The sequence below is a fragment of the Tauraco erythrolophus genome, chromosome W, assembly GCF_009769465.1.
Source record: "Tauraco erythrolophus isolate bTauEry1 chromosome W, bTauEry1.pri, whole genome shotgun sequence".
Lineage (NCBI taxonomy): Eukaryota > Metazoa > Chordata > Aves > Musophagiformes > Musophagidae > Tauraco > Tauraco erythrolophus.
In genome coordinates, this window is record NC_141497.1 from 28,753,683 (window position 1) to 28,761,996 (window position 8,314).

Genomic DNA, 8,314 nt, shown 5'->3' on the forward strand with positions numbered 1-8,314 from the left:
TCCATGGAAAATATTTAGCCTTTTATAAATTTATGGAAAAAGGCTTGTGCTATTGTTAAATGTACAGTCAGCTGTCAGTATTAGTTGTGTTCCCATTGCTTTACTTATATACGTTTACACGCACACATGTACGTTTTTTATAAGTCAGGTCATTGAATGTCCTTATATTGCTCTATTCACCTTTCTTCTACACTGATCTAGCTAGCTGCTTTGTTTAGTATAGTCTATCAGCAACTGTCAGTTGCTCTTCTGGGAACATCAGGCCTATCTGTTCCAGGATGATTCCTGCAATCTGTTTGTTTTCATTCTACTTGATTTCTAAGATATTCAGCTCTCTTGATCTGCTTTTTCCTATGTAAATACATTTTTCAGTCAGAAGAGTAATGAGAGCTTAGTTTTTAATATGGTGTCACAATTGCAAAACAACCTTTCTCCACATGCTGGAAGAGCATTTACTTGAGAAGGAGAAACTGAACTCTGCCTGGTCGTTTTTCATTTCCCTGAAAAAGGCACTTTTTAGGAATTGCATCTTCATGAGTTTGGTTTCCCCCTTGATCCTGGGTAGCTGAGGCTTTCCCTTACATAGGTAAAGGCTAGCATGAGAAAAACCTGATGCCAGGAAGCTGGGATTGTGAATGAGTTTTCTTAATATGATTGATACAGATTACAGCTTGACTGAAATTCATCTCACCTATTGCTGATGATTTCATCTTAAGGATATATTATCTCCCTGTCACTTATATAGCAAAGTCTACCAAGATAGCTGAGTATCCATTGCTCAATAGCTTTAGTTCAGGTCTGGAACTAATATATTTGCATCAGCGCAGTATTGCAGTTGAGCAGGCAGAAATGGGAAAGTGTTGTGAATAGTGAAGCCGTCTTGGGATACGGATGAAACTTTTCAGAAAGGATTGCTGTAAAATGCATATGGGGAGATTGCAGATAGACTGATAAGCTCAGTAGTTTTTTCAAGCTTACTGTTACTTCATGTTAAGCAATAAGACTTCTTATACTTGAAAAATCTGTGTTGCTTGATTTCTTGGCTGGCTGAATCAAGACAGTTAATTTCTCAACTTCCAGAAATTGCCAGTAGATTTCCTGTTGATTACAAAGTTTACTGTTGTCTTTGCTACAAGAAGCTTGATAGACTGATACCACCCCATCATGGGAAAAATGCAAACTGCATGATATTTGCACACAATTTAGAGACTTTAGATGCATTACATCAAGTACACCTCAAACACTATATATACAGTGCTGTCAGTTCTAGTTTGTGAAAACGTGATTGTTCTTCAAAGTTCATACAAAAAAAAAAAAGTAAGTTAAACTCCAAAGGCAATATTAGAAGGTTGTTGTATGTAAATGAACACATAAAGCTATCCTCTAAAATTTCATCTATGATCAACAGCTCTGGAACTTCTGGAATTTTTTTGGCAGCTTATTCAAAGTTTGTTTATGAGGAATTATTTTTTACTTAAATAGTGAGATTAATTATGATAATTTGCTAACTACTTAAATCTTTTGATAATTTCTTGTGGTTTTCTGTTTTATTTTTTCTCTCCAAGTCTGTCAAGGAAATAATTCACTTCCCAGGTCTCAAACTGAGAGGGAAATCCCTTTTCATTTGACTTCTATGCAGTTTGGAAATACATATTTATTGCTTACTTGGGTTTGAATTTTAAGCAGTGAATTTTGAACAGCACCTTGAGCTCTGCTGGGGCATTGTCAGTAGAACTTAGGTGTCATTTTTTTTGTGTGATTCTCGTGGTGGTGGGGGAGAATGAAATTCTGTGCCTGGAGGCACAGGAGCGAGCTGTCCCTGTGTGCCGGAAGTCGAGCCGCTGGGGTAGAAAACCAGCTTGGATAACAAAGGAGATTTGGGAACATCTCAAAAGAAAAAGGGATGTCTACAAGTCTTGGAAGAATGGGCAGGCATCCAGGAATCAATACAGGGAGGAAGTTAGGGCATGTAGGGAGATAATCAGGGAGGCAAAAGCCCAATTGGAACTTAGACTAGCCTGCTCCGTAAGGGACAACAAAAAGTCTTTCTATAAATATATTAATAACAAAAGGAGGGCTAAAGATCACCTCCAGCCCCTACTGGACTCAGGGGGTACGTTAGTCACTAGGGATGAAGACAAGGCTGAGGTCCTTAATGCCTTCTTTGCCTCAGTCTTTAATAATAAGGTCAGCAGTTCCCAGGTGAGCTGGCCTTCGGTGTCTGAGTGCAGGGAGGGAGAGCAGATCGAAGCTCCTGTGATCCAAGAGGAACGGGTCAAGGATCTGCTCCTTCGGCTGGATGCCCACAAGTCTATGGGGCCTGATGGTATCCACCCGAGAGTCCTGAGAGAGCTGGCGGATGTCATTGCCAAACCCCTGTCCATTATCTTTGGGCAGTCTTGGCTCACTGGGGAAGTTCCGCTGGACTGGAGGCTGGCGGATGTTACCCCCATTTACAAAAAAGGGCGGAAGGAGGATCCGGGGAACTACAGGCCTGTCAGTCTGACCTCGGTGACGGGCAAAGTCATGGAACAGGTTATCTTGAGTGCTATTAATGAGCACATACAGGTTAACCAGGTGATCAGGCCCAGTCAACATGGGTTTATGAAAGGCAGGTCTTGCCAATCAAACCTGATCACCTTCTATGACAGGGTGACCCGCCTGGTTGACGAGGGAAGGGCTGTGGATGTAGTTTTCCTTGACCTCAGTAAAGCCTTTGATACAGTTCTCATAGTGTTCTGGTGGAGAAACTGGTAACTGCTGGCCTGGATAGGTACACCCTCCTTTGGGTTAAAAACTGGCTGGATGGCCGGGCCCAAAGAGTGGTGGTAAATGGGGCTAAATCCGGCTGGAGGCCGGTCACCAGTGGGGTTCCCCAGGGCTCAGTGCTGGGTCCAGTTCTGTTTAACATCTTTATCAATGACCTGGATGAGGGGATTGAATGCACCCTCAGTAAATTTGCAGACGACACCAAGCTGGGAGGCTGTGTCGATCTGCTCGAGGGTAGGGAGGCCCTTCAGAGGGATTTGAACAGACTGGATCGTTGGGCCGAGGCCAATGGCATGAGCTTTAATAAGGCCAAGTGCAGAGTCCTTCACTTGGGGTATAAAAACCCCAAGCATCGCTATAGGCTCGGGGAGGAGTGGCTGGAGAGCTGCCTGGCGGAGAAGGACCTGGGGGTGTTGGTTGACTACCGGCTTGATATGAGCCAGCAGTGTGCCCAGGTGGCCAAAAAGGCCAATGGGATACTGGCGTGTATCAAGAATAGTGTGACCAGCAGGAGCAGGGAAGTGATCCTGCCCCTGTACTCGGCACTGGTGAGGCCGCACCTGGAATATTGTGTCCAGTTTTGGGCCCCTCGCTTTAAGAGAGATATTGAGCTCCTGGAGCGAGTCCAAAGAAGGGCGACTAAACTGGTCAAGGGGCTGGAAAATAAAACTTATGAGGAGCGGCTGAGGGAGTTGGGGCTGTTTAGCCTGGAGAAGAGGAGGCTGAGGGGAGACCTGATTACGGCCTATAAATACTTGAGAAAAGATGGTGGGGAGGTAGGGGAAGGACTCTTTACATTAGTGATGGGTGATAGAACAAGAGGAAATGGGCATAAGCTTAGTCAGGGGAGATTCAGGTTGGATGTTAGGAAGTATTTCTTCTCTGAAAGGGTTGTCAGCCACTGGAATAGGCTGCCCAGGGAGGTGGTTGAGTCCCCATCCCTGGATGTGTTTAAGAATAGGGTGGATGAGCTACTTGAGGATATGGTTTAATGGGGATTAGGGATGGTTGGACTGGATGATCTCTAAGGTCTTTTCCAACCTAGAAATCTATGAATCTATGAATCTATTTTCTTCAACATATTTTCCAAAGTATTTAAACCTATGTCGTGGTTTAGCTCATCTGGCAGCTAAGCCACCATGAGATCACTCACTCACTCCTCCCCCTCAGTGAGGTGGAGAGGAGAAAAATGTAACAAAAGGCCTGAGGGTTGAGGTAAAAACAGGGGAGGGATCACCCACCAACCATGGCCCTGGGCAAAACAGACTCAGTTTGGGAACAAATCAATTCAATTCATTAATGGCTCATTCAGAGAGGATAACAAGAAACAAAGCCAGATCTCAAAAACACTTTCCTTCCACCTCTCCCTTTTTCCTGGCTCTATCTCCTCCCCCAACAGCATAGGGAGACAGGGAAGAGGGGGGTGTTGCAGATCAGTTCATCACACGTTATTTCTGCTGCTCCTTTCTTAAAGGAGGAGGACTCCTTACACTCTTTTCCCCTGCTCCAGTGGATCCCCTCCTCATGGGACAGTCCACAAACTTCTCCAACGTGAGTCCTTCCCACAGGATGCAATCCTTACCCATCAGATTGCTCCAATGTGGGCTTCTTCCCCACAGACTCATGGCTTCTTAGGGAGCTGACACCTGATCTGGCGTGGAGTTCTCCATGGGCTTCAGATGCCTCTCTGCCTTGTCGTCGACCTCCAGCATCTCACGGAGACCATTCTCTATGACCTCCTTCAGGCTCAGGCATCTCTACTCCAGCGTGGAGTTCTCCATGGGCTACAGATGGATCTCTGCTCCACCGTTAATCTCCACAGTCAGCAGGGGGGCCGCTTCCATCTCACCACAGGTTGCAGGGGAATCTCAGCTCTGGCACATCTCCTCCTGTTCCATCTTCGCTGTCCTTGGTGTCTGTGTGGCTGATTCTCTCAGGTCTCAGTCCTCTCGAGGAACCTCAGCAGTCCCAGCAAGTTGAAGTCCTCCCAGAGGGTGCCCTGGGAGCAGGGCGCTTTTGAGCTCTCCAAGCTGTGCCACTGCAGCCATCTCCAGTTGGGTAGCGGTGGCCCAGCATGAGGGGCCAGCCCCTCGCCTCCCCTCTCTCTTCAGTGTAGGTCCAGCCTTTGTCCCCATCTTAAATAGGGCATTTGAAGAGGTGCTGATTGGCTTGGCCCTGGCCTGAGGGGATGGAGAGGGTCTGACCTGGCCAGAGGCCGGTCTGACTGGTTTTGAAGCTGGGGAAGCTTTTAACAGCTACTTACAGGGGCCATTTCCACAGCCCCTTCTGTAAACAGAGCACCTTGCACCCCTCTTCTCTGTAAATTCCATATTTAGGCACAAACTTCAGTCACATGAACATCACAATGGCATCGTCACACTATTGAATGAGAATGGACAACTTATAAACAATCCACCCCTCATCCCTTAACCACAGTTAAAACAAACTTCCCCAGGTTTGTTCTGCCTCCCCCAGCACTGTGGAGTCCATGTTTTGCCCATGACCCTTCCCATCAGTATCTTTATCTCAAATTTCTTGAGCTCCACATTTTGTGCCAAAAAGGACTGTCATGGTTTAGCCCAGCCAGTAGCTAAGCAACCACGCTGCTGCTTGCTCGCTCCTCCCCCTCGGTGGGATGGGAGGAAAAAATCAGAAGAAAAAGAGTAAAACTCGTGGGTTGAGATAAGGACAGTTTAATAGAACAGTGCAAGAAAATGAGAGAAGAGTAATAACAACAATAATAATAAAAAGAGCAAGTACTAAACAAGTGGTACAAATGCTCACCATGCTGAATGCAGAACTTGAAGCCCAGCCCCATCACAATGGGCAAAGATGCGAAAAAGCCCATCCCTTGGCTAGCTCCCCCAATATATATTCTCGAGGCATGATACCATATAGTATGGAACAGGTCTCTGACTAATTTGGGTCAGCTGCCCACCCTGTGCCCCCTCCCAGTTTTCCTGTGGAAGGTTAACTCTATCCCAGCCAAACCCAGGACAAAATCCACCCCTTATTCTATACCATTTACATCATGCAAATTTTGATTTTTCCAATTAATTACCAATGCGATGGGTTAACACATAGACTCCATAGATGTGATACCAGAGACCTTTATTGCAATTTACAAGCAGCTTTTATAGATCATTTTTCCAGCCATGATGTGTCCACGCGCCCTTTGCTTGGTTATCATTGGTTACAACCAGTAGTGCACTCGCCTGTTTTAGCTTTGCTATTGACTATGCCTAAAAAAGCATTATTTTCTATCTGCTAAGCTGAATGTCAGCTTCTCACACTCCCCATGCCAGCTGCTCACACTCCCTTTTACTTTTTATCAGCATTTTTCCTCTTTATCAGTGTTTCCCAACTTCGTCAAGAACACAGGCTTAAATCATCAAGGTCAAACCCCAACTGTAACTGTGGGTATGATTCCACACACCAACACTGCTCCTGTCTTTTATATATTTATTTTTTTTTATATATATATATACGCAGATATCATTCTCTTAGTCTATGGGCCATCTCTCTAATGTGTCCATTGAGTTGATTTAATCCATGACTTTGAGGCTCCATCTGTCATAACAGTCTTTTAGGTCAGGAGAAGATGATGTGCTGTGTTAACATTGTTGCATGCTGCATCCAGAGCTCACGGCTGGTGTATCTGGCATGATCCATGTCCATGGGTTCAAAATGCCAATCTCGGGGAAGTTGCTGGGCACCAGTTGCCGAAGCCCGTTCTAGCTCCATCATTGCTGCACTTTGCTCAGTTTCATCAAACTCCATCTTTCGCTAATGTGGTTGATTCTTACTGCAATACCATTTATATAGCATACAGCAACAGTAGTAATGATGACATACAGTAACAGGGTTATTTAGCAACTAACATAATACAATTTAATTCATTGGCTATTCTCTCTCAAAAACAAATCCCCATGGGGTACACATCGGACTTATCCATCCTTCTGCATCACCCACCAAGTGCACTCAGGTCCTTGGGCAAAAGCAATCCCACAGGTGGATTTGCCTTTGCCTGAGGCAGGACTAACCCAAACTGTCTTTCCTAACATATTCTTCCAGCGCACTACAGGGACTTTATCCTCTTCTACAGTACATGTGAATTTTGATTCAGCAGGGCCAGGTCGATTGGCAGAACCTCTAGTTCTGACTAACCAGGTGGCCTTTGCTAAATAAGCATCCTAATGTTTGAAAGTTCCACCACCCATTACTCTTAGGGCTGTCTTTAGCAGTCTGTTATATCATTCAATTTTCCCAGAAGCTGGTGCATGATAGGGGATGTGATATACCCACTCAGTGCCACGGTCTTTGGCCCAAGTGTCTATGAGATTGTTGAGGAAATGAGTCCCATTGTCTGACTCAATTCTTTCTGGGGTGCCATGCTGCCATAGGACTTGTTTCTCAAGGCCCAGAATAGTGTTCCGGGCAGTGGCATGGGGCATGGTATAGGTTTCCAGCCATCCAGTGGCTGCTTCCACCATTGTGAGCACATGATGCTTCCCTTGGCGAGTTTGTGGGAGTGTGATAGAATCAATCTGCCAGGCCTCCCCATATTTATATTTTGACCATGGGCCTCCAAACCAGAAAGGTTTTAACTGCTTGACCTGCTTGATTGCAGCACGTCTCACACTCATGGATAACTTGTGCAATCGTGTCCATGGATAGGTCCACCCCTTGATCCCGAGCCCATCTGTATGTGGCATCTCTTCCTTGATGGCCTGAGGCATCATGGGCCCAATGATTTAAAAATTTTTCACCTTTATGTTGCCAGTCCAGATCCACCTGAGCAACTTCAATCCTAGCAGCCTGAACCACCTGTTGATTGTTTTCATGTTCTTCAGTTGCCCGACTCTTGGGTACGTGAGCATCTACATGACGTTCCTTCACAACTAGCTTTTCTACCTGTGCAGCAATATCTTCCCACAGCGGGGCATCCCAGATGGTTTTGCCTCTGCATTGCCAGTTGCTCTGCTTCTACTGCTGTAGCCACCTCCACAGGGCATTTACCACCATCCATGAGTCAGTATGGAGGTAAAGCACTGGCCACTTTTCTTGCTTTGCAATGTCTAAAGCCAGTTGGATGGCTTTCAACTCTGCAAACTGACTCAATTCACCTTGTCCTTCAGCAGCTTCTGCAACTCATTGCATAGGACTCCACACAGCAGTTTTCCACCTTCTGTGTTTTCCTACAATGTAGCAGGACCCATCTGTGAATGGGACATATCGCTTTTCACTCTCTGATAGTTCATTATGTGGTGAGGCCTCTTCGTGGCACCTCCTGCTCCAGTGAGATTCCAAACTCTTTGCCTTCTGGCCAGTTAGTGATCACTTCCAAAATTCCCGTGCAACTGGGGTTTCTTATCCGAGCCCTTTGTGTGATCAGTGCAACCCACTTACTCCATGTAGCATCAGTTGCGTGACATGTAGAGGAGACCCTCTCTTTGAACATCCAGCCCAGCACCGGCAGTCGGGGTGCCAGGAGGAGCTGTGCTTCAGTACCAACCACTTGGACTCCTTCCTATGCTGCTAATAT